The following is a 26,369-nucleotide window of genomic DNA, read 5'->3' on the forward strand; positions in this document are numbered from 1 at the left end:
CCCTCGATCCATTCTGCCCTCCCTAAAATACTCTTGCCCCCAGGTCCCCACCCTTTTATTTGTACTTAGGGTTTTGAGCATAGGTGATCTTTGCAACCCCCAAAGTGCTGATTAGAACAGTAGTGCATTTGGACTCCCAACTGTAGGCAGTGGAACTCTGCCGTCCATTGGAGCTCCTTGTCTGAAGCTTCCCTGTTCCTTTCCCGTGTGCCCAGCACAGTGAGGGATGTACCATAGTCAGTAAACAACTGCTTAATTAGTGCTTTGGGTGTCACTCATTGGCTCCCCCGCAGGAAGGTTACCCAGCTGTGGTTTACAGTTTGCCTGCCGGCAGTGGGAAAGCACCTTTGTGACAGCAAACACAGCCTCTCAGGGGATTTTGAGACCCGGGCGCTGACATTCTCACAGAGATCTGATTGTTGTGAACAGACCATTCCCTGTCAAACTGTAGCCATAAACAGAAAATGAAGTTTATGAATTCAGTTATGGGATGGTTTTACCCTGTGGCCACATGGGTACTGCCTGATCAATGCTTCTCCTTGGCTTGTTCACATTGCCCTGAGGCAAGTGCCGCCATACTGATTCTTATTCTTCAAATAACACAATCTTTACCTTCCTCCAAACCGGAATCTTCCAACCTGTCGTAGAAATAAACTGATCACCTGAACCTATTAGTTAAGCCTGAATTGCGCAAAATACATTCTCACCTGGAATCTAGATTTTTCTTTTCTTTTTTCCTTCCTTTTAGCCCTATTTTTACTTACATGTAAAGGTCTTTTATACATTCTTAGAGATTGGTGAAATAGAAGAATTCAGTTTCTACCAGTTTTCTATAAGCACATTTCCTTGTTTTTGAACAGAGATAAGACTGGAAGACATTTCTTCTGAAAATCCTAAATGTATTAATGTTAAGTGATTGATATTGCACATTTACTGGGCCGGAATTTCTTCCACGTCAGACACATGTGTGCTCATAAACACACACATACACAGTCTTTTCCAGCAGTTCCCAGCTAAAGTGAATCAAGCAAAATGCCTATACCTTGTACGACCAGTGTCCTTTTTAAGTGAATTGCTTAAATAGTTTTTTATTTTAAAAAGGCTTCCCAGTTTATGTGCTGACCAATAAAATGGTTAAATAATAACAGTTTTTCCAAGGGAAATTATTCCAAAGTACTATAAAAATTAAGGTACGAAGTCACACTTGTAACTAAAGACGCTAAGTGTCAGCTTTCAGTAGACATGCATTAGAATCAAGACGATCAAGATTGACCACTCTTGGTACTTTTAGTTATGACAAGAGAAATTAACCCTTATAAATCATAGTGTGACAACCAATTCACCACAAAATTCTATGTGCCCACAATGTGTCCATTAATGTCCTTGCTGACGCAAAATGACACGAGTCTAAATAGATATTCATAGAGTAGTATATATAAAGGTGTTTGTGAAAGCATTGCTTAAAATTCTAAAAAGGAGTAAAAATTCTACGTATCTAATCAATGATCTTGATTTAATTTCTGATTGCTATCAGACCGTTTAAAACCATGTTTTAGACAATATTTGCTGCTGTGGAAAGACATTCAGAATATATTAGTAAGTAGTGAAAAACAGCTACAAAACTTTGTAACATATTTACATATGTTTTGTGTACATATGTGTGTGTGTGAGTGGTGTGTGTGTGTGTGTGTGTGTGTGTTGTGTGTTGTGTGATTAGAAAAATATATATACCAACATGACCTATTAGCAGGTGCTTATACCTGGGTTGAATGATTCAAGTAATATCGCTTCATTTCCTATTTACATTGTTCACTGTGTTCTGTTTTACTCCCTTGAACATACTTGACTATGTTAGTTAAAAGAGAAGTTATTCTCAGTAAGTTTTCTGGATTTTGATGGGGATAGTAATACACAATTAACTATAAAAGGGACATCTGTATGTGCTGAACTTATGGAGCAGAGACATCTGAAAAATTCACTAAATTCCTGCCCTTTTGTTTAGGGTTAGGTTTTAGAAAAGAGAGCAAAAGTAATCTAGAAGAATGAGAACACCTTGGGTAACATGAAATGATTCCTACTTAAAGAGTTAAGGCATCTCATTCCCCCACTGAGCAAGGAGAACAAAGCTTTTACTGTACTATTAATTAGAATTCAGCTTTGCCTAGTCTGTGGTTACAAACTTCAGTGAAATTGGTGCAGGATCCTATTCTCAAAGGGTTACAAAGCACATATTGTTGTCAAAGTAAATCCAGTACAGAAAGATGGCATCCTTGAAATAAAAATTAAATATATTTTATATGGAGCAAACCACATTACTTTTATAGATTTAAATGTTAAACAGTGAGGATCATTTCCAGGAATCTTGTCAGCTTTTTTTACTTAGAAATGGCTATCTTTATTTCCCATAAATCCAAGACAACATTCTTTAACAGTTTATCTGACTGGGGAAAAATTCAGTTGGAATATAAACATTGTCAACCATGACAGTTCCCAATTATTGGATCAAGGTAACCATGCATACGTTTCTATAAAGCAAACATCATATCTTATTCAAGTAGTCAGCATACTGCCTGACACATAATAGGCACTCCACCAAAGTATGCATACTTGATAAAGCTTGAAAATGTGCTTATCTAGAAGCCTCCAATCTGTACTGTTGAATAGAATGGTGTGAAGGACAACGTATTTGTCAGAGACCAGTCACTTGGCTTATAATCCCAGCTCTTTTATTAGGTCAATGTATGACTTCTCTTTGTGGCTCCATGTACCTGTTTATTAAAGGGGATTGGACTCGATTAACTTGAAAGGGAGCTTCTTTAACATTTAAGTTCCTAAAATTTTAACACTTTTTCCCCCCTTTCTCTCCCCATTGCTAAAGCTCATGTATTTATTAATGTTTTCCAAAGATGCTTATTGAATGTCTTCTCTGTGTGTCAGGCATTGTGCTATGTCATACAGGGTAGGTCTGCAAACAGCACACACACAGTCCCTGGCCTTGGGGTCCTTCCTTCCAGTGAGCGAGTTGTGTGTCCTCCTACGTGACCAAGTACATTTAAAATTTTTTTCCTCATTGTTTAAAATATGATCTTGTAGTAATAAGTTATTCTTATTGGGAAATTGTTTATTATCAGAGGGCTCTCTTTGATGAGACAAATTCAGAAAGATTGCCTTGTTAATTGTTTGAACAGACCAGAACAGTGACAAATTTAGTGTTTTTAGCTTTTTAGTGACATAAAGAATATACTTCATGTTACAATGTAGACGTATGTTTAAAATGCAGTTTATAAATTGTATAAGTGGTCATATTTTCAGCGTATTAGAGTAAACTAACGATTAGAAGGAATGTTTTAGTGACTTACAGTGAAGGCATATTGTCATGTAATTATGACCCAACCTACATTTTTCTTTTACTATAAAATTTTTCTTGATGCAGATCATCTCTACACTTGAATAAAATGGGAGCAAGTATACTAAAATAATCATAGTCACATTTGGGCACAGCATACACATCTTTATTACTTTGACCTAATTGTGGACGTACTAAAATATTCCACCTGGTTTTACCCAGGAAATACCTCACTTTCTCAGAGTAAGTCAGGATAGGCTGGTTATGCTGTTATAACAGAAAACTCCAAACTCTCAGAGGCTAAAACACTATAGATTTTTTTTCTTGCTCACACTACACATTCATCTTGGAAACTGATGAACTAGATGTAATTAGATTGTAATCCTTCTGGGACTCAGAAGGCTGAGAGCAGCCACCATCTCAGACACCTTCATGAGAAGTGCAGGAGGACTAAGAGAGCTCTGGAAGGTCTCACCCTGGCAATAACTAGTTTAGTTACATCCAGTTACAAACCCATTGGTCATAATTAATCACATGCTGCATAGTCTCACAAGTGGGCCGGAAATTGCTACCTTACCATCTGCCTAAGAGGAAGACACCTGGGATACTTGATGAGTAACACTAATTGCTGTCATACACAGCATGAAAGGCCTGTTTTCAGGCATTAGCTCTCTTAATTTGCTAGGGAATCGATTAACTGTTGGCTATCCTAGCCACTTGTTTAGTTGAGAAACCATTTTTAAAGTATATCAAGAGGTGCCTGGGTGGCTCAGTCGGTTAAGTGTCCAACTTCGGCTGAGGTCATGATCTTATAGTTCGTGAGTTTGAGCCCCACATCAGAGCCCCGACAGTGCAGAGTCTGCTTGGGAATCTCTGTCTTCCCCTCCCCTATTCTCTCTCTCTCTAAAATATATATATATATATGTATATATATATTATATTGTAAATATATATAATATATATAAACACCATCTTTCTTGAAAAGATCTACTGCATTATATTATACATTACTGAAATTTTATCAACGTCTTCAAAATTTAGATTTATGACAACATTTGCAGTGATATATTTCTACACTTTTGCCCATAAGTATCAATCACTTTATTACTGTGATTTTCAAAAACATTAAAAAAGACATAAGTTTAGGTTATAGTAGAGATTTTTTTCTTTAATTCTCTTTTCTCCTTTGTTTTCATTAGATCCTTTTATAGTTTGCTTTGAATTGCTATTTCAGTATTATTGTTTGATAGTACTCTTCTAGTGCATACTAATTTTTCATCTTAATGCACGTCTGAGCCAGAACAGATAGGACTTTGTCAGAAACCATTTTAGACTCACAAGACTTCGAAATATGAATCTTGAAGGTTCATTTCATTATTTAACTTTCTTAGGTAAAGTAAACAGTGTATGAATGCCTTTTACTTTACATCTTCAAACTAAAGCATCCTTTTTTTTTAAGAGACACAGAGCATCAGTAGGGGAGAGGGGGACAGGGTGAGAAAGAGAATCTTAAACATGGTCAGCATGGAGCCTGATGCATGCAGGCTTGATCCCATGACCCTGGGATCATGACCTGAGCTGAAATCAAGAGTCAGATGCTCAACTGACTGAGGTACCAAGGTGCCCCTAAGGCATTATTTTTATATGCATTAACAATTTTGTTTATTTATTTATTTACTTATTCAACAAATCTTTATTGTACTTTTCACTGTAGCAGGCATTCAAACTGATTTAACTGTATGGATATCACTAAAAATTTGTGAGGAGTAACAAATAACTTTTATGTAAGTTAGCTGTGCTCTAAGGGTCATAAAGGTTCTGTTCTTTTATATGAAGCTGGCAATACAAATTTAACAATGGGACATGCACTTTGGAATATATGTTCAGTGGTAGGGGCTGGACTCTGCTCTTTCCTGTGAGGCTTTGCAGAAGAGCGACACATGCATTTAGAGGATTATTGACTGGAGATACTGGTATGATATGTTGCTGTTAAATATTCTGGGATCCATACTTTATTCATTTAACCAGCCCAAAGTTACTATCTGTCGAATGTGGGCCTTACGCCTTGGTAGAGATTTCGAGTATAAAGATCGTTGAGACACTGACCATATTCTCATGGAATTCAAAGCCAACTAAGAAAAATAGATATGTTAATATATAATTAACAAGTACATAACATAATAAGTGTTATGGTAAAGTTACCTATTGAGGACAATGGAAATACCCAGAGGTTGTGGGAAATCAACCCGGAGGTGTCAGTGAAATCTTACAAGAGTAGGGTAATCAAGTGATTACTGGGGTTCTGAGTGGAATTTTCTTGGGGGAGAGGAGGGAGAAGAACATTACAAGCATAACAAGCAGCAGGAGTGATTAAATGCATGGAAGTGTGAAAACGTGCAGCTGGAGGGCTGAGTACATGGCTATGAGGAGTGTTTGAGGAGCGTTGGCAGGAAATGAGGCTGAAAGAAAGCCCTGGGCCAGGCAGAACAGGGTCTTGGCTTGGGTTTGCCACAGAAGAATATATTACTTTTTTAGGATAAGAAAAGGGAAGCATTAGCTAAAGGGGTTGGAATTTATCTCTCATGTGCCCGGGATCTTGAGACTGATAAAGCAAGAGTATGTCATGGCCAGGTCGATATGTTCAGGAAGATAAGGTATTGTAGTGGGAGATGGAGGGGGAGAAACTAGAAATAGTGAGACCTATAGGCACACAGAACCTAAATCTTGGCTTTGTCTGCTTAATTCTCTAGTGACGAGATTCTTGGCAATTGAGATAGGTGACTAATTCTTGTACTTTAATTTATAATATTATGACTATGTGCATAGGAAATGGCAGCTGGTCCTTTAATAATTTGAGTGCTTTTCTACATAAAACATCTCCATTAAATTTTCTTTCAAGTACCAATGCATTTGTTAGAAAGCAGCGGACATGTTAATAGCAGCTATTGCCTTCCTCAGCTATGAAAATCTATGTGGTGCTGGGTACTTATTTAGGCATTTCTATTAATAGATAGTAGTAGGTATCCTGGGGAGATTTCTAAGGGAGTCATTTCATGCAGAGCCTTATGTGACTGACTTATATGGAAGAACCCATCAGCAAATAAAGGAGAGAGTTGATGGCACACATGTAGCCATTGGCAGAGTTGGGAGAATGATATGTAGTTAAAGTGAAATGAAAGTGTTGGGAATGACATTTATTCCAATTATTTTAAAAGTGGAATATGATAGGCCCTGACAGTGTTCAGAGAGGATGCGGTTAGCAGCTGTTTTTGGCAAACCAAGAGAAAAACGAGGGAGAATGATTAGTGCCAGAATTGACTAACTCTAAATAATCATCTCCAGAAATGCCTGAGCAGGTGTTTTGCTAAATTCCTGTAGCTATAACAACACATAATTTGAGAGATTTTGGAAATGAGCATCACAATCAATAATGAAACAAAGTAGATTACAATCCCTTCTTCCTCTGGACTTTTAAATGCCTTGTCTCATATCTTGTGAATATAAAAGCCATTATCTGTGTTACTAAGAAATATCCACCACCGTTGCTTCTCCTGTTACAAAATCACGCTATTCTTTCTAGCCAGGCTAGGGAGAGACTCTGGTACACAAAACAAAACAGAACAAAACAAAACAAAACAAACAATAAAACTTTAAAAAATGTTATTAGTACACATTTGTTGGATTTTCTGTTGCCTTTAACCTGATTTGTTTGATTTTTAAGTTTCCAAGCACTTATGCACTTACACGTTCACATACAGGTACACGTTCACATACAGGTCTGTTTTGACACATACATTATAAGTCAGATTCCAGTTGTCTTACAAATCATTTTGCTGTTTAGATGGTCAGTCTCCCCAAAGGCCAGAGATGATTCCTTCAAATGGCCTGCTGGGTACGTTTGTATTGTTCTCCACAGTACCATATCTCGCTAAGTTACACACAGAGTTTTTTTGTCATTGTGATCATGCGGTTATTACAGATCTTGAGTTCTCACGAAATCCACGTATCTCTGCTTTTTGGGCCTTAGGGTTATTTTTTATACAATGTTTTATAGATCTAGAATGTACTTAAGAAGAGCTGTGGCAAGCCTAAATATTTCCCTGAAGAAGGGACGAATGGTCATTTTCGAGATCAGTCCGTCTGGGATCAAAACTGGCTCTGGCCAAAGAATGAGGATATTCTTCCACTGGTACTCTGTGGAATTGGATGAGACAGAATCACCTGAAGGTCTTTTATTTACCAAAAGTAGTAGAAGTAAAGGGAAAGGCATAAGGGATCACATCCTATCTGATAAGCTGTGATTTACTATCTGTTATTTACACTGCCATTTCTGGACAGTATTTTCATTTCCCCCCTTATTTATATGAATCATAACTTATTAGTCCTCTTACCTTTTAAGTAAAGAGAGGAGAAAATAACACACTCTCTTCTTTTTAACTTCTTTAGGATCAAACATTTATTGAATGCCTACGTTGTGTCATGCATCAAGTTGAATGTGACAGACAGATTGTTGCCCTAGAGAATTTCTACTCTAGCGAATATTTTGTCTTGTACGTTATTTTGATTGCATTTAGGGAAAGTTCTAGGAGCAAAGTGTCCCTTTGGCTGAAAAATCTATCCCTCTTATTTTTCCAGGAAAACCCAGGGCTAGCTAACGTTGAGTATTAGCTAATGACAATATTGGAAAAAATGTCATCTCCAGAGCCAAGCCCCTTTTGTCATTAACTGGAAAGCCACACAGAATTATTCCTTAATATAGTCCATTTCCACAGAAGTAAGCTGAAAGTGTATGGGTGACAGAGAAATGCTTCAATTCGTAGGTAATTATGAATGAATCTATGTTTACTAAAGTAGGTCTTCAAATGCAGTGACTATTTTTATATTTATATGTGTATATGTATCAAATAATAAATACATACTCTATTTTATAGAATAATTGGATTTTAGTGAAGATATTGGAGAAAAAATTTTGGTGTGAGACAGCACTGGGTATGAATAAAGCCTTCAAGAATTACTGGTTTTCCAGTTTTGAGTCTTATTTCTTAGAACATGAGTTTCTGTTAGCGTACAACAGGAGATAAAAATATATATTGTAAAATTACTGTAATATCTGCAAAGCTACTAGAATACAGTAGACACTTAGAAATTAGTAGCTATTTTCTTTTTATTGTTGGCTTATTTTGTGATGAATATTGAAGTTCTATTATGAACAGAAGATTGCAGGAAGATATTGTGGGAGGGACACAAAGAAACAAAATAAGATCCCTGTCTGAAGTAGCTTGTCACAGTTTAGATGTCATTTAGATGGGGAGGCAGATACATTCACACATCAGACAAATCTGAAACAATCCATAGAACACACAGAACAATGCAAAACCTGGATGGGGCAGAAATGTAGTGCTGGAATAATCTTTATGTCACAAAGATGGAAAGTCTATATCATCATTGCCCTCCCTCCCAATCTCTACTTAGAGATAGATGCAAGAGAATACTTTTATGTTATTCAAAGACTTAAGTTTTAAAGAATAATTTTAGGTTTACAATAAAATTGAAAGGGAAGTAGAGACATTTCCCATATGCCCCTGCCCTCACACATGCATAGCCTTCCCCATCATTAATATTACTTACCAGAGAAGTACATTTTTACCAAGGACAAACTTGCATTGATGTATACTAATTGCCCTCCAAAAGTCTGTAGTCTTGGTACATTCTGTGGGTTTGGACAAATGTAATGTGCCATATATCCATAATTATACTATTAGAGTATTTTCACTGCCCTGAATATCTTTGATCTTCTGCCTGTCCATCTCTCCCCACACTGATCTTTTTATTTTCTCCATAGTTTTGCCTTTTCTAAAGTTGGAATCGTATCGTATGTGGCTTTTTCAGACTGGCTTCTTTCATTCAGCAATATGCATTTAATGTTCCAATAGAATACTTTTAATAAGCTCAAAGATGTTCTTGAGAACCATTATCAGTGAGTAGTGTGTCCAACTACAAAAAATAAGACTGTGCTTGGGGCACCTGGGTGGCTCAGTCGGTTAAGCATCTGACTTTTGATTTTGGCTCAGGTCATGATCCTGGTGTCGTGGGGTTGAGCCCTGTATTGGGCTCTGTGCTAAGCATGTAGCCTGCTTGAGATTCTCTCTTTTTCTCTCTCTCTGCACCTCTCTCCTGCTGTGCTGTCTCTAAAAATAAATAAAATGAAAAAAAATTAAAAAAACAAGACTGTGCTTGTAATTATCATTAATTGCTTCAATTCTATATTAAGTTCTCACTATTATTTCCAGTGGGCCCCCAATCTCTAAAATTCTATCTTTAAGCTGGCTCCTTCTACAGGAAGTACTGTATTCAGTCATTAGCATAATTAGAGGAGCTCACAGTTGATCACTCTACACTGGTTGAGTGCTGCCATTCCCTTTTCCCCGACCCATGGCAGATATTACTAATTGATTGTGGCCTTCTTTCTCACTGAATGCAGCCTCATAAACCTCCTTATCTCATCTTGGTGTTTCAAGCAGTTACAACCAAATCGATTTGACTTGACACCTGAGATAATGACACCTGTTTGTCATTCTGACCTAAGCATTTCTGGATTTGAGAATACCACACTCACTATCTTAGCAGAAGGCAGATTTACCTAACTCAGTAAATGTATATCTAGGAAATTTGACCTACTAACTATATAATTCTGCCCCTTTTTACTTTTGGTTTCATCATATGCTAGAATTCCATGAGATCAACTCTAAAAACATGGTGGAATGCAATGGTTTACAAACTTCAGTGTGCATCACAAGCAGTTGAAAACTTATGAAGGCATATTGCTGGGTCCCACCCTAAGGATTTCTGATTCAGTAGGTAGCAGTCTTTAAAAACAGGTCCAGAATACACTTTGGGAAATAACCCAAAGTGATGCTGGTGGTGCCAATTATGGAATGACACACTTGGAGAAGAGTAGTATAATGAAAAGAACAAAGAATAATTGACAGAAAAGCCTCAGGGGCATCATTGTTAGTGCTCTGACTTTGAGTAAATTTCTTTTTTTTTTTAAAAAAAAGGTTTTTTAAATGTTTGTTTATTTTTGACACAGAGAGAGAGACGGATAGACAGCATGAGCTGGAAAGGGGCAGAGAGAGGGAGGCACAGAATCCGGAGCAGGCTTCAAGCTCTGAGCTGTCAGCACAGAGCCCGACGCAGGGCTCAAACTCATGAACTGCGAGATCATGACCTGAGCCAAAGTTGGGCGCTTAACCGACTGAGCCCCCCAGGTGCCCCTGAGTAAATTTCTTAAGCTATCCCAGACTCAAATTTTTCTCTATGAAATTTTCTGTATATAAAAACCTACATCATGGAATTATTTTAAACATTACATGAGATAATATCTCAAGCATTTAGTACAAATAATCCCTCAACAAATGTTTATTCCCTTTATGTGTGTTTTTGTACTTTGTAATGGAAAAAAAAACCCAACCAACCAATTAGATCTAGCCTTATTCTGGTTACTAGAGGGACATAGAGACAGTGATATATTGTTCTTGGTCTTTCTTCCAAGAAATGTTACATATACTAATCAACAGAAACTAAGTTCATGTTATTCTTACTATGTTTGCGCTTTGCTTTGAAAATCTTGCCATAGGCCTTCAGGAGGAAGTTTTACTTTATTTAAATTTGGGAAAGTGGACAAAAGGTAACCTAGCAGGGAGCTGTGCACAAAAGCTGAGGAGCCACACTGAGGTTGGAATTTCCCTCCTTACAGGGAATACTTAAAGATGAATATGATAATGTCTATAACACTTTTTAAATCCTACCAGGGAGTATACTATCCAAATGTATGTACCTACCAGATTGCATTGCACATGCAATGCTGTTTAAATTTTAAATTGTACTTTGCTAATTTACATGAATTACCTTGCAAAATTCTAGGTATGAACATTTGCATCTTATAGGCGAGGAACTGGGAAACAGAAGGCTTAAATGAATTGCCCTATGATGATGAAGAAGCTGGCTTATGTTAGATCTCAAGACACAGACTCCTGATAAATAATTCATTCTCTTAGGTCATTCTCCTACTTGATTGCTCTTCAATTTACCAGCAGTTTAATTTGTTTCCACATAAGTATTTTCATATACAGATTTTTTTATGGATTGCTGTATTTTTGTGCTTAGTAATCTTAATGAAAAAACACCAAGAGTACTGTTTAGGAAATGTAATGTTATCTATGGCAAAATAGTTCTTAATTATAATGCAGCATTTCTGGACAATATAAATGATAGCTTAGAATTGAAAGGAGAATTACTATGCTTACCAAAAATCTCCTTGGAAAAAAGCTCAGTGTTTTGAATACTGAGTTATTTAGAATTTTATACAGATTTAAGGGTCTCTCACCTTGGCATCTCATTCCTTTATAAACTTCTGGATTTTTTAAAGTTTGTTTATTTTGAGAGACAGAGAGAGGCAGAGAGAGGCAAAGAGAAGGAGAGAGTGAATCCCAGTCTCACAAACGATGTGATCGTGACCTGAGCCAAGATCTAGAGTTGGACGCTTAACTGACTGAGCCACCCGTGTGCCCAACATCTGGATTTTTAATAGGTATCCATCAAAGTCCCATTAACCATTATGCCTTTAGTAAATATTTTGGTCGTCTAACTCAGTTGTATTTGAAACATTTTGCTACTTTTTATCATCATCATCATCATCATCATCATCTTCCTCCAATGTTTATTGAGCTGTGACAAACTTGAATATCAAGTTCAAAGAACATTTCTATTACTTTACCAAAATAAAACTCCTTATGGGAACCATGCTCCAGAAAAGAAGTGATTCACATCCTGGGTCTTTCTACCTAGCAGACATGTAAAGCTACTTGGACAGTTACCATCCCCCAAATTGCTTGCTTCTCATTTTGAAGTGAAAAGAAAGCCCTCTCGGCATATAGTATTCAATACAGATTGCCTTCCTGCCTTTGGCCGAGCTCCTGTGTCTCCTGTGAATGGTGCCTCTGTACACAGTGTTACCATTGTGCTGTCTGAAAGAACGAATCCTGCTGGGCGGTGGAGCAGTAACTCCACTGGGAAGGTCGCAAGTTCACTTCTGCTTTGCCTTCTGTCTAGCAAGAAGTGTTTGGGCTAAGCAATAGATAATTGAGATATTTCTCTGAATATGGAAGGTTAGACTTTCATTGGTGCCCCAGCAGTGGTAGGACTCAAAGGCCGTTAATAGTGGAGAATTCAAGACAAGTTTCATCCTTGCCTTTAGTCAGTCATTCTGCACATGTCTTTCAGCATCTCTTTTCAGGGCTGTAAGACTGAATTGGCTTAAGGACCTGGATGAGGTGACTGACAAGGGGACAGATGGAAATTGATGAGAGCACCGATAAATGCTCTTACTGTTTAACTAAGTGGCCTTTATTTATTAAGCAGACATGTATTAAACACCTTCGACATACAAGACACTGTTTTAGGTGTTGGTGTCATGTGGTAAATAAAACTGAAGGTCTCTGTCCTCATGGGACTTTCGTTCTAGTGGTAGGGACAGACAACCAACAACATCAGAGAGCAATGGAAGATGTCAGAACAAAGCAGCCAGGGAGAGGGACGATGGGGGTACTGTGTTACGGAGGCTGAGTAGGAAAAGCCTCTCTGAGGAGAAGATGTATAAGCGTATGTCTGAGGAGATATGGAGGGAACCATAGAAAGATCTAGAGCAGAGGCTTTTCAGGCAGAGGTAGAAGCAAATAGCTCCTGAGGTGAATGTGCTTAGCCATGTAATGGGCCATTTATTTGAAACAGGAATGGTTTGTTCATAAGGATTGTAGGGACCTATATAAAATACATTTGAAAATATTATATTAAGAAAAGGAGCCATCACCATTTTAAAGATGTATATATAATGAAGGCAGGAAATAATATTTTCTGTCATAAATCTTGACACATTTATGGCTCCAGTGGAGCCATCACAGGATTAAAACAATGTACTTCATACATAATGTACTGTAACTGGTTTTTTAACAACTGAAAATGTACAGAAAATGCTATTTTGACCGTCTATCTTTAGTCTTCAGCTGTTGCCGTCACGATTCAGAAATTTGGATCTCTGCCTTGAGAGGCACATTGCCTTAGCTGTAAAAAATAATCCAATGGAATCTACAGCCATAACCATAGGCTGTGATTTTAGAGTATAAGTCACCTGCTACAAAGGGGGAAGGGTGTTCCTTTTCTTTTTATTTGAATCTCATTTATGTTCTCAATATGCTTCACTTTGAATTTATGTTTTTCTGAAGATGAAATTTTCTTTGGCTTCTATGTACGGCAAGCAGTGTCCATGAATTTTAGTGGCTACTGTAACCCAAACTGTGTCCGGAAATCCAGAAAACTGAACCAAGAAGTGCTGTTAGCACAGATTGGAAAATGGAATGAAAGAGTCCCTACATTTTACTTTGGGGGCTGGTGTGAAGTGGCATCTTAGAGTATCTGTTAAAAGTGGACCTGCATTCCAAAGAAGAGAAAAATTTAAAGAAATTAAACAAAAGTGGTATCATTAAGAATTTGATCTCTCACTTCTAAAATTTCTAAATTGCCAAAATAAAATTAAAATATTGGTTGTAGCTAATGTAGCACAAATTAAATAGCTTAAAATCCAAACCCAGAACTTGAAACTCAGTATGGATTTCATAGTAAAATATTGTTCATAGTCATGAAATCCAAGAGAATGAAGCTGTTAGCCCTGGAGTCCCAAAAGGTTGAGTTTCAGGATTGTCTACTAGAAGCTGAAACAGGTTATAAATAGAATCATAGGAGAATATTTCTGTCTTTAATACTTATCAGAAACAAAAGGAGGTAAATAAGAAAAATTCTAGTTTTTAACAGCATGTGAAAGTCAAATAAATTCTAATTTTGAGTGGCAAATGAATGAACAAGCCAAGGCCCATCCAGCCAATATTTTTCCTTTCAAAATTGACTTAAAACTAATAAGAGCACATTCAGACAAAACTATTTTAAAAATAGCTCATTAGTGAAGTTATCCTAGGGGAAACTAATAATTTTTATTGCATATTCAAATGATTTTCTATTGTCTTCAAATACGACGTTTTTAGAGAAGCAGTTCTAGTTTCAGGATACAACATAATTAAAGTTAATAGGTTTTTATACAGTGGATTTTTTTTATATTTAGGGAATATCCATGTGTTTCCTTCTCATTTTCCTTTTGCAATGCAGTATAACAGATAAGAGCAGGAGTTCTGAAGTCAGTGACTTTGGGTTCAAATCCTTACTAACTGGATGATGTTGGGTAATTCATCTCACCTTTTTGTAATTCAGTTTGTGTATCTGTAAAGGGTAGAATATACTTCAAAGGGCTATTATGAGTTTTATAAGTAATGATAATATGTGCAAAGATGTTTAGTACATAGTAAATTCTCAATAAATATCAGTTATTTTATCTTACCCCCCCAAGTTGCTCTTTCTTTCTCCTTCTGCCTTTCACTCCCTCAAGAGATGCCTGTAAAACATCCTTCCTTAACAACCCTCAGAAGGAACCAAGTTTGCCAACACCTTGGTTTTGTACTTCTAGCCTCCAAAACTGTGAGGCAGTGAATTTATGTTTAACCATCCAGTCTGTGGTCCTTCCTTACAGCAGTCCTATCAGATTAATACAGGTTTTGGTACCAGGAAATGGGGTGCTATTGTAACAAACACTTAAAAATGTGGAGGTGGCTTTGGAATTGAGTTGTGGGTGAGGACTGGAAGAGTTGTAGGTAGGGATTAGATTGCTTTGAGGATACTTGGTAAAAATGTGAATGTTAACGGGGCCTCTGTTGAGGTCTCAGGTGGAAATGAAGAACACATTAGTGGACCCTGGAGGAAAGGTGATCCTTGTTATAAAGTGACAAAGAACTTGGCTGAATTATGTTCTAGTTTTTTTGTGGGTAGAAAGTAGAAATTGTAAATGACACACTTGGACTTAGATTTCTAAACAAAGTGTTGAAGGCACGGCTTGGTTTCTCCTTTCTGCTTATAGTAAAATACAAGAGGAGAAAGATAAATTAAAGGAGGAATTGTTAAGTAAAAAGGAACCAGGACTTGAAGACTTGGACAATTCTCAGCCTATTCATATTGAAACAACCAAACAAAAACAAACAAAAAAAAAAAACAAGAAAGGAAAAAAAATGTGTTCTAGAGAGAACATCAAGGGTTTGCTGGACAACCAACCATGTTACTCATGGATCCAATGAATCACTTAGCAAAAGTCAGGAATAGAGTTGTGGTTATCTGGGAAAGAACTGTGGTGGACTCTCTTGTCTGATGGCTTAGACCTCTGTGAATTGCATGGGAGACCACCCCCCACCCCCAGCTTTTTGAAAAAATCTGTAATAACAGAAACACTGCCAGTTGGAATTGAAGGGAGACACATGTGGAGTGAATAAGATGAAGGAAGGCTATCAGACTTCTGAGATTCCACAGGTAGGAAATGGGCTGATAGATCTATCCAGTTGCAAACATGTGTAATCCTTCAAGAAAAGTGAAGAACAACCTTAAAGGCAATTCAGAGGCCAGTGGCTACTACTGGCACTATAAGCCCAGAAGGCATAAGCCCAGGAAAGTGGGACCATTTCCATGTTGGTGTCAGAAGGAGGCCTCTTCTTTAGTTTCAGAAGGTGAACCACTTCCTCAGTCCTGGAGGGCAGGGCCCCCATTGCTCAGGGCTGAGGGCCCAGAGGACCAGGCACTGAGCCAAAGAAGATCATTTTCAAGTTTCAAATTCTAATGGAATTTGTCCTAGTAGGTTTCAGACTTACTTGAGACCCATGACCCTTTCTTCCATTCAATTTATCCCTTTTGGAATGGAAATGTCTATCTTGTATCTGTTCTCCCTCTGTTGTTTTCTGGTTTCATAGTTTCACAGATGGAGAGGAACTTTGTCCCATGATGAATCTTGCCCTCAGTTTCACCCATAACTGACTTGGATGATTTAAATGAGGTTTGGACTCAGAGTTGATGTTTGAATGATAAGAAATTTTGGGTACAATTAAAATGTATTTTGCATGTGAGAAGGACATAAATTTTGAGCAGTCAGAAGGTAGAATGTTATGGTTGAATTGGGGCCCTCCTATATTAATATGTTGAAGTCCTAACCCCCATAACTTTAGAATGTGACCTTATTTGGAGGGTACAATTAAAATGTATTTTGCATGTGAGAAGGACATAAATTTTGAGCAGTCAGAAGGTAGAATGTTATGGTTGAATTGGGGCCCTCCTATATTAATATGTTGAAGTCCTAACCCCCATAACTTTAGAATGTGACCTTATTTGGAGATAGGATCTTTACAGAAGTAATCAAGTTAAAATGAGGTCATTAAAATGGACCCTAATCCAATAGGATTGGTGTTCTTATAAAAGGGGAAGAAAAGTGGACACAGTCATGCATAGAGGGAAGATGATGTGATGAGATATAGGGAGAAGATGGCCATCTATGAGCCAAGGAGAATGGCCTAGAACAGATCCTTCTTTCACAACCCTCAGAAGGAGTCAGCTCTGCTGACAGCTTGCTTGGGACTTCTGATTGCCCGTACTGTGATATAATAAGTATCTGTTGTTTAATCCCCCTGATCTGTGGTATTTGTTATGGCAGTTACAGCAAACCAGTACACTCTCTCCCATTACTATTATGTATGTCAGTGGTTCAGCCTGATTATTACAAAAAACTATCTAATCTGTGTTTGGTAAAGGGTACTTGAAAGAGCTGTAGTTATTTAAGATATAAAAGTATTAGAGGATAGATCTTTGAAAGTCTATCAGGTGACTTACTCATTGTAATCCCAGGTCCCAGAACTAGAACCAACTGGAGGACATTATTGGGAGTCAGACTTTGGTGAACCAAAGGAAGAAAAACCACTTACCATTTACTTTAAAAACTGGACAAGGGTGCCTGGGTAGCTCAGTTGGTTAAGTGGCCAACTTTGGCTCAGGTCATGATCTCATGGTTCATGAGTTCAAGGCCTGCATCGGGCTCTGTGCTGACAGCTCAGAACCTGGAATCTGCTTCAGATTCTGTGTCTCCCTCTCTCTCTGCCCCTCCCCTACTCATGCTCTCTCTCTCTCTCTCTCTCTCAAAAATAAAAAGCATTAAAAAATCAATTTAAAAAAATGACAGAAATCCCCTATGTCCCAGTTATAATTCAGAGAAATGAAGCAAGAGGTTCTGTTTGTTGTTTGTTTGTTTGCATTGGTTGGTGTGTGTCAGTGGATGGGCATCTACATTCCTTTGGTATTTAAAAAAAATCATAAGTTGAGCTCTGAGCAAGGAATAGGGACTAACAGGATATACTATGGAAAAAAAAACTATAGAAACTCTGGACAAAGAATGTCTCCGTATTTATCTTGTATGACAGCCTGGATGAGGATAATCTATGAAATGGAGAGGAACCCAAATACTGAGGAAAATAGAAGAAAACCTGGTTTTGATCTCCTTTCAAAGGAGAGCGAGTGAATAAGGAGGCAGATAAGTTTAGAATTATGATTAGAATTGACCTGTGATAATTGTACCATTAGACTATAAGTAGCATATAATTACCATGAGGATGGATGGGAATCTCGCTTACTCATTGCAGTTTTCCTTAGACTAGCACAGTGCCTGACTCATAGTTGACACTGAACTAATACCAGTAATTAAGTGCATACTGTTGATTCATATTCTTGGGTTTTTACACATTCACTTATCATGCACAAAGCATTTTGCATATTGTGTGCAAGAGTTTGGGATAAAGTAGTTAATACATAAACAATTTGAATATTTATGAATCTTTTAGTTTTGACTTCACACAAAATTTAATGTCAAATAAATACATTTTAATTTAAAAAACACCCATAGAGTAGTTCATTCAATTATAATATCTTACTTTTCAGAAAGTGTTATATACAATATCCTGATTTTTTGAAATAAAAATATTAACCACTCAATAAAGAAAATATATTATGATTTTTACTCTCTAAGAGCATAGAGTTTTTTGTAAGGTGTGTACATATAAGAAAGCAGTTATAAGACTGATGCTGAAACTTTTTCAGATAATACATCATCATGCCAATGAAGACTTATTATGTATGTACAGAATAAAGATTTGCTAAATGCAAAATAAAAGTTAATTGAAAGTGATTGGAAAATTTATCAAGTCACAGATAAAATAAACATTACATAAAGCTTTTAGAATTATGATTTTATGTTGAATAACAAATATCAAAACTTCAAGCAATAATACAGGCTTACCAAAGATAATAGGAAATCAAATTTTTGGCACATAGTACCTACTCAATAAGTATATCTTAAATTTTTTTTTAAGTTTATTTATTTATTTTGAGAGAAAGAGAGAATAAACAGGAGAGGGGCAGAGAGAGGGACAAAGAGGATCTCGGTGACAGCACAGAGCCCAGTGTGAGGCTCAGACTCACAAACCGTGAGATCACGACCTGAACCAAAGTCAGACGCTTAACCAATTGAGCCACCCAGGCTCCCCAGTAAGTATATCTTTGAGGCATGTGTGAATTAGTATAGAAAGAAATAAGGAAGAAGGAGTGAAAAGATGAGATTTCTTTCAGAAGTATTCATGATGCCACAGTGGAAAAAGGAAACTTGTTTGGGAAAATGGTCAGGATAAGAGAGATTGGAAGTCACCTAGAATCCATTTCTAGAAGGGCTTCTTTTTAACTAGCCACAAAATGCATCAAATCTTTTGCTGTTCCTCAGTGATAGCACGCCTGCCCTCAGTAGTGGCATTGAGGACTAATTACAACAAGAGTGAGTTTTAGGAAGTCACTCTGATGGCCCATATGTAAGTCCCACAGATGTAAAGGAATGGCTAAGGCAAGAATGGAAACATTAAAGGCTTCAAGAAGAGAGTTGATAATGTAAAAGTGTTATAAACTGTAAAACCAATTTGAAACTTTCAGATTTTGTAACTGATACTATTCTGTTAAAGGTTCTGTTTCCAGGTAAGATGGGAGTCATCATGCTCCATTCTGTTTCTACCTCTAAATATAGCTTTAAGTCCTGGACAGAATGCACAGATCAGCTGTTTGAGAACTCTGAAAAGTAAACATTAGTGGGAAGATTGGGGAAGAAGTCTCAATTGTTAGAAAAGAAACAATCTAAATTGAAAATGGGTGAGAATCCTGAACAGACACTGTACTTAAGAAGCTGATGGCAGATAAGCACATGGAAACATGATCAACATTAGCCAATAGGGAACTGTAGACCAAGCAGTATGAGATACATACTACACATTTATTAGGAGGGCTGAAATACACAAAAGACAAAGTGATGACAAGTCTGTGGAGCAACAGGGAACTCTCACATAGTGCTGATAGAAATGCAAAATGATTTCGACCATTCTGGAAAACAATTTGACCTTTTGTTATAGAGATGAACATACACTTAGCATGTGGCCCAGCAATGCCAATCCTTGGTACTTACCTTAGAGGAATGACCTATATATATTTACAGAAAAACCTGTGCATGGTGTTTATTACGTTTCTATTCATAATTGTCTTGAACTAGAAGTGGCCCAAATGTTCCTTCAGGGGTGAATGGATAAAAAAGAAACTGTTGTACATCCATACAACAGAAAACTATATGGCAGTAAAATGGAATGAACTGTTAATAAATGTAACATTGTCTAAATGTCAAAGACATTGCACTGAGTGAAAGAAGCTAGTCTCAAGATGTGAAGTACTTTGTGATCCCATATCTATAAGATTACTGAAAACACAAAATTACAGTGATGGAGGATAGATTAGGGATCACCAGGAATCAGGAGTGGAAAGAAGATGTGACTATAAAGGCACAGCACAAGAGAGTTTTTGGGTTGATAGAACTGTTCTCTATCCTGATTATGGTAGAGTTACATGAATCCAGGCATGCATTTCATTTCATAGAACACCATCTCCAAAAAGGTCAATCTTATTGTATGGTAAATTTAAAAAGAAAACAAGAGAGACAAAAAGTAACCAAGGGAGCTTTATAAAAATATACATTCTATTTAAAAGTCTTTGCTACAGAGTTTGGCATGCATGCATAAAAAATGTCTCCACTCTTGGATTTTACATATGCTAATATTGCAGTGCTTCAATGCTATGAAATATTTATAGGAAATTAAATTTGAGTTACCTCTTAATAATAGAACTTCACATGCAGTCTTGATAGATAAAATTCCATTTTCTTCGTTATAAATCAAAATCATTATCATTATTAATGTTACTGAATTTTAAAAAATTTCTAATATGAACAGATTTTGAATTAACAGAATATGTTGTGAATAAACAAACTTGAAATTAAATGAGCCAATCATGATGATCTAATTCACTATTTTGAAAGAATTTTCCATGTTCATATGTACTCAGTACCCTTTTTAGACTCATCCTGTTATATCACTAATTTAGGAAAATATTGTTTCTGTTAAATCCTTGCAAATATATATGTAGGCATGAAATGGATCCCTGAATATTAGTCTCTTTTTAAGAGCAATGGAGTGAATTTGACTTAGTTTTCATGTCTGCTATACACTTTCTATGATCTCTGTGGTATCATAGTTAATTGGTCTTACACAGATAATTATTTACATTTAAAATTTTTAGCTGTAGATTAATACCATACCATTTTAAAGCATATTTTACAGAAGACTGCTGACAGAGTAGAAATAATAAAAATATACAAGATCATTTAGAGAAAGAGGTTTTCCCAAACATGCCTTTGTTTTAAACATATATGTCCCTAATATCCTATTCATTTGAAATCACCCTTTTAGGTAATTTGCTGACAGGTTAGTATTATCTTTGGGAACTGGAATACCTTCATTTAATGCAGATTTTAAAACACCTACCATGGGAATAGTTTCTCTCCTTGCATTTAGGTATCTGACTCATCTTTGCTAATATATCTTGATGTTAACAATGACCTACGAAACAAAGAGAGGAGCTTCCTTAGTGTTTTTGCCTATGCAGTCTGCCTTCACAGGATGTGCTTTGTGAAAGAAGCACCTAATTACTCTGCCCAACCCAGAAAGCACCATGAGGAGAGGGCCTACAAGTCGTCCTGCCTGTATACCACCTAATGAAAAGGCAGTGTAACACATGGCTGTTCTGCTTTTGCACTGCAGTAAGAATGTGAACGCTAATAATAGTAATAATGATAATTGTGATAATTTTTTTAAAGAATGAAGAAATGCTACTTAAATTGGGAAACACAGCCAAACTGCTATGATTTAAGCAGCTCATTCTGGAAACCTTCGTAAGCTCAGGAAGTTAGGATATTGCCCGGACGAGCTGTCAAAACAGTAAGAATAATCTGAGCATGACAGGAGGGCATGATTTGGGGCACCATATTCATTTTCTATTCATAGTTTCGATCAACAAATATTAATCAGAGCAATGTCAGACTGTGGACATAAAGAAATGAGCAAAATGGTTTATGTCCTTGGAGTGCTCATAGGTTACTCCAGGAGACAGACAATAATATGTACTACCGTATCCTCTGAGACATTCTGAAGATGAACCCAGTGCTGGTGGCAGGCAGATGGGATGAAATGGCGGACTCTGCCTGTGGAAGCTGAGAAGGATTTCAGTGAAGAGTTTTCATGTGAATTTACCCTTAATGGATGAGACAGTATTCTTGGCAAAGAAAGTAGAGACATTGAACACGTTTAGGCTGGGAAAATGACATAGAATAAAACACAAAATTGTGGAAGGGTTATGGCTTAATACCACTATAGCTCTTGCTCTCCTTTGAGAGAGGTCATTTATCCCAGTTTTGCCTGCTACCCACCTCCCTTGTCTTATTCTGCACCAAGGAGATCATTCATCTATTCATCAAACAGATATTTATTTAAATATCTACTACATAGCCAGTACTGTTCCAGGGTTACACTGGTGAACAAAACAAAGCTCTTGCTTTCGTGAAACATAAATTCTAGGGGGAGCAAATAATGACGAACAAGTAAATAAGAAATATATACTATATTATATGCTGACAGATAGATGAAGGAAAGTGATGCAGAATGGGAGAGATTGCAGTTTTAAACAGGATGATGAAGGAAGACTTACTTCATCAAGAAAGTGTTATTTGGGCAAACCCTAGAAGGAGATAAGGGAACAAATCATGAAGATATCCTGGGGAAGAGGAAACTTCCACAACAGGTTCAGTGAACGGAAATGAGGCCAGTGAAGCTGGAGCAGAGAGAGCCAGAGGGAATGCATAAGAACATGAAATCAGAGAGGTACTGAGATGAGCATGGGGACACTTAGGGTCTTCTAGGCCATTGTGTGGACCTTTGCTTTGACTGAGTGTAATGAGGAGTCATTGGAGGGCTTTTCTTTTTTGAATGGGACCATCTATATGAACCATGTGATACCATGCTCAAGTAACGAGGGTATAAACTTCCCTCTCTAGGATTTAGGCGATATTGGAGGTGGTACAGGTTAAAGCTGATCTTTTGGGAGCACTATTTTAGTAATGTTGAGGAAGTAAATAGTGTCATATGGGTAAAAGTGAAGCATTCATATCATCTTATAAAGATAACATGCTAGGGGCGCCTGGGTGGCGCAGTCGGTTAAGCGTCTGACTTCAGCCAGGTCACGATCTCGCGATCCGTGAGTTTGAGCCCCGCGTCAGGCTCTGGGCTGATGGCTCAGAGCCTGGAGCCTGTTTCCAATTCTGTGTCTCCCTCTCTCTCTGCCCCTACCCCGTTCATGCTCTGTCTCTCTCTGTCCCAAAATAAATAAAACGTTGAAAAAAAAATTTAAAAAGATAACATGCTAGATGATTTCAGACTCAAGGACATTTAGTACTTTAGTGACAAGACGAGACTACCGTGGGAGCTTGCATTCCCTCTTCTGTCTCATTAGGTTCCTCTGTTATAAAAAGTGTGGTGTAGGGTCAACTCCTTAAAAAGTATGCAATTTTGTGTCTTGATGATCTCATCTGAAAATGAGCAAAATAATGTGCATTCAGTCTAGAAATGTTTATTGGGTATCAATTCTGTACCAGACTCTTCCATATTCTAGAAATGAACAAGGCTCAGCTCAGCCCTTAAGTACCTCAGAGGTTAATACCATCAGGAAGTCCAACAGAGATCTCAATACTACTTGTTTGATAAGTTTATAATGAGGAAACATTGAAATAATTTATTGAAATGCTTACAACAATGTCTGATACCACAGGTATGCAATAAATGTGAGCTACTTCCCTATCATCCCTTAATTCTTAAAGAATGGTCAGTTAACTGTTCCTCTTTTAGATGGCCAGACAACTATTTCCATTCAACTGAATGGCATATTTTCCTCAGCCACGTTGGAATAAGTCTAGTTCTATTTCTTCAAATAGAGAAATTTCTGAAATGGAGAAATTGGGACAAATTGCCATCTGTGGTGAGTAGGGCATTCTGTTGAAAGAGGCTCTTGGTGTTTCTTGGTGTTCTGTATTCACGTCTTACCTTGTCTGGCTGAAAGAAGAGCTTGTCCATATTTAATTGAGTAGAGCCTCATGGCTGTGCTCAGATTGTGTGTTGTTTTAGAAAAAGAGCACTGGGTAATAATCTAGAGATATAATCAACAGCAATTTAACTCTGTTAATATTGATGGTCTTAAATCTATTCCTCTTCATAAAGAAACTTCCAGATACATTCTGTCTTCTCAAATATCCAGCTTTGTATTCATGGTAAATGTTTAGCCATATTTGTTTTGTTTTGTTTTCAACATTGTTATACATAATGTTACTGCATAGAATCTGGTTTTATGCCTTTAAAATACTTTAGTTTTATAATAGCCGTTAGTTAAAAATTGGTCACTCAGGTCAGAGAAAATTTATTCCAGGTAAACTTTTAAAGTCTGAAAGGTGTTGGATACGAAAAGAAGGTAGTTATTTTCATTTAAAATAATTTGATTACAAAGTATAACTTTTAAAATACATTTTAACAATGTTATAATACTTGTACTACAAGTTTATAATTTTGTTTGGTTGTAATTAATTTGCTTTCCATTTTAATTTGATAAAAACTCAAAGTATTGTTTATTTGTCCATAATATTTGTAAATAATACATATAATACATTATTATTTTTGACCGTGTAACGCTATTCAGATCCTTCAATGATATTTTATTATGATAGATTCTTGATTCATATCACTTTAACAGTATGTGGACACTAGGAATTTCATTATTTCAAATTGAGACATAGCTCTAATTGGAATTCTCAAGTAATTCCCAAGGGCAACTATCTGTACTCTAATAAATTGACTCAGAATTACTCATCTCTCTTTTTGGGGTGCCAAGGGTTAGCTAAGCATGGCATGTAGATAGGAAGGTTTTGATTTTGGCTCCTTCCTAGCCTCTTAGAAGGGCACATAACTGTTTGCTTTATTCTTGTTTTTTTTCCTCCAGTTCTTTTGACTGTCTCTCTCAGAACAGTATATTCTTTGCTAAAATATAGCAGGGTGTTATCTGCTTTTACTGTGCTTTTGTGTACTTTTTCTTAGATAACACCTCCCGTTTCCTACTTTCTAGATTCATCTTTGACTTCAATATTTAACACGGTGTTGAGATTTTCTTTGGCATTTTGACTCTAGAAACAAACTTTCATGAATTTACCTGTAGATATACATTTCCTTTCCTCTAGGGTAACTAATTCAGACTTTAAAATAGTCTCGTTATCTTTTAAGTTTTGTATCTCAATTAACTGTCTTTAGTATTACTAAATGTTGTCTAGAGTAGGTAGAGTTAACAGACTTTATCTTTGAGAATTTTATTTCTTAGGATGATTCTCAAAATTTATTTAACTGGGACATTGGCTTGTCATAGTAGGCAAAATGAAGAGTAATGTGAAATGTCACATAATGTCACATAAATTGCCGATAAGAATTGGAAAATAATTACAGTTGCATCATTATGTTGCTTTAGGTAAGCATATGTCAACATTTCCTTATCTGAACCCCAGTTTACCTACAGCTAAATCCAAGTTAAGAAATTTACCATAATTTAGGAGAAAAAAATTCCCTGAAATGCTTACTATATTTTGGCAACCTTAAAAAGTGATTATGAGAAAGACCTTGGTAACTTCAAAGTGCTTTTTTTTTTTTTTTTTTTTTTTTTTTTTTTGCAAATGAAACACTCTGAATCTTGGCAGGATCACATATTCTCATGTTTCAGTTTTAAATCATATTATTGTTGGAGGAAAGTCCTAGCTTTGTTTTCATAATGTGGTAAATAATAGGTACCAGTGACCATATTTCCTCACATGATATTAAGACATACTCAAATATATAAAGAAGATGTATGAGGACCTGGCTGGACAAAATGACTCTTTTGACTTCTTAGTTTCATACAGTTAAAGAGTGTCAACTGGGAATCAGAAAGCTTGGGTTTTATTTTTAGCTCTAATGTCAACTATCAATGTGACTCGGGACAAGTTACTGAAGTTTTCTGGGACTGTTTCTCTGTTTTTGAAATGAGAAGCTGAATAAGGTGATCACTGAGATTTTTTCCAACTCTGAAATTCCCTAACTTTGCTTTTGTTCATGATGTATTTTTAGGGTGTTACTGCAATATCAATATCTTTCCAAGATAGTACCTGTAAACTAGGAGTTTAAGTCCTTTCTATTAGGTTTGACCCACTTCCCCCAAAGGCTGGCATGGGGTTTATTTTTCCCTAGGTCATCATCTGCTCTTTTTCAGTCCTTTAGGTATTCAGTCAGAGTATATGACGTATGTGAATGATTTTTTAAAGGTGGAAGTCCTCACACCTTAGAGGAAAACTATTCTCCTTTATTCACTGAAGTCTTCCTGTGAATCATTCCTTAACTGTCACTCTCACTGACTAGCCTTAGTTTTGCTTTGTCAAATTTTTATGAGCTCAGGCTGGCCCTGGTGGCAGTCATGGCTGGTACAGACCTTTCATAACATCTGTACACTTCAAGCACCACCATATTCTTTTCCCTTCCATGTGCCTTTTAAAGTATCAAGCCTGCTTTCCAGTGTATTTCTAAAT

General features: G+C 36.7%; 1 protein-coding gene across 2 annotated transcripts in view; it reads left to right on the plus strand.

Moving 5' to 3' along the window:
- The window catches only part of PDE4B (phosphodiesterase 4B), a 536,152-nt gene that overhangs the window by 146,039 nt on the left and 363,744 nt on the right, over positions 1-26,369 (plus strand). The window lies entirely within an intron of this gene.

Source organism: Felis catus, chromosome C1 (genome assembly GCF_018350175.1).
Source record: "Felis catus isolate Fca126 chromosome C1, F.catus_Fca126_mat1.0, whole genome shotgun sequence".
NCBI lineage: Eukaryota > Metazoa > Chordata > Mammalia > Carnivora > Felidae > Felis > Felis catus.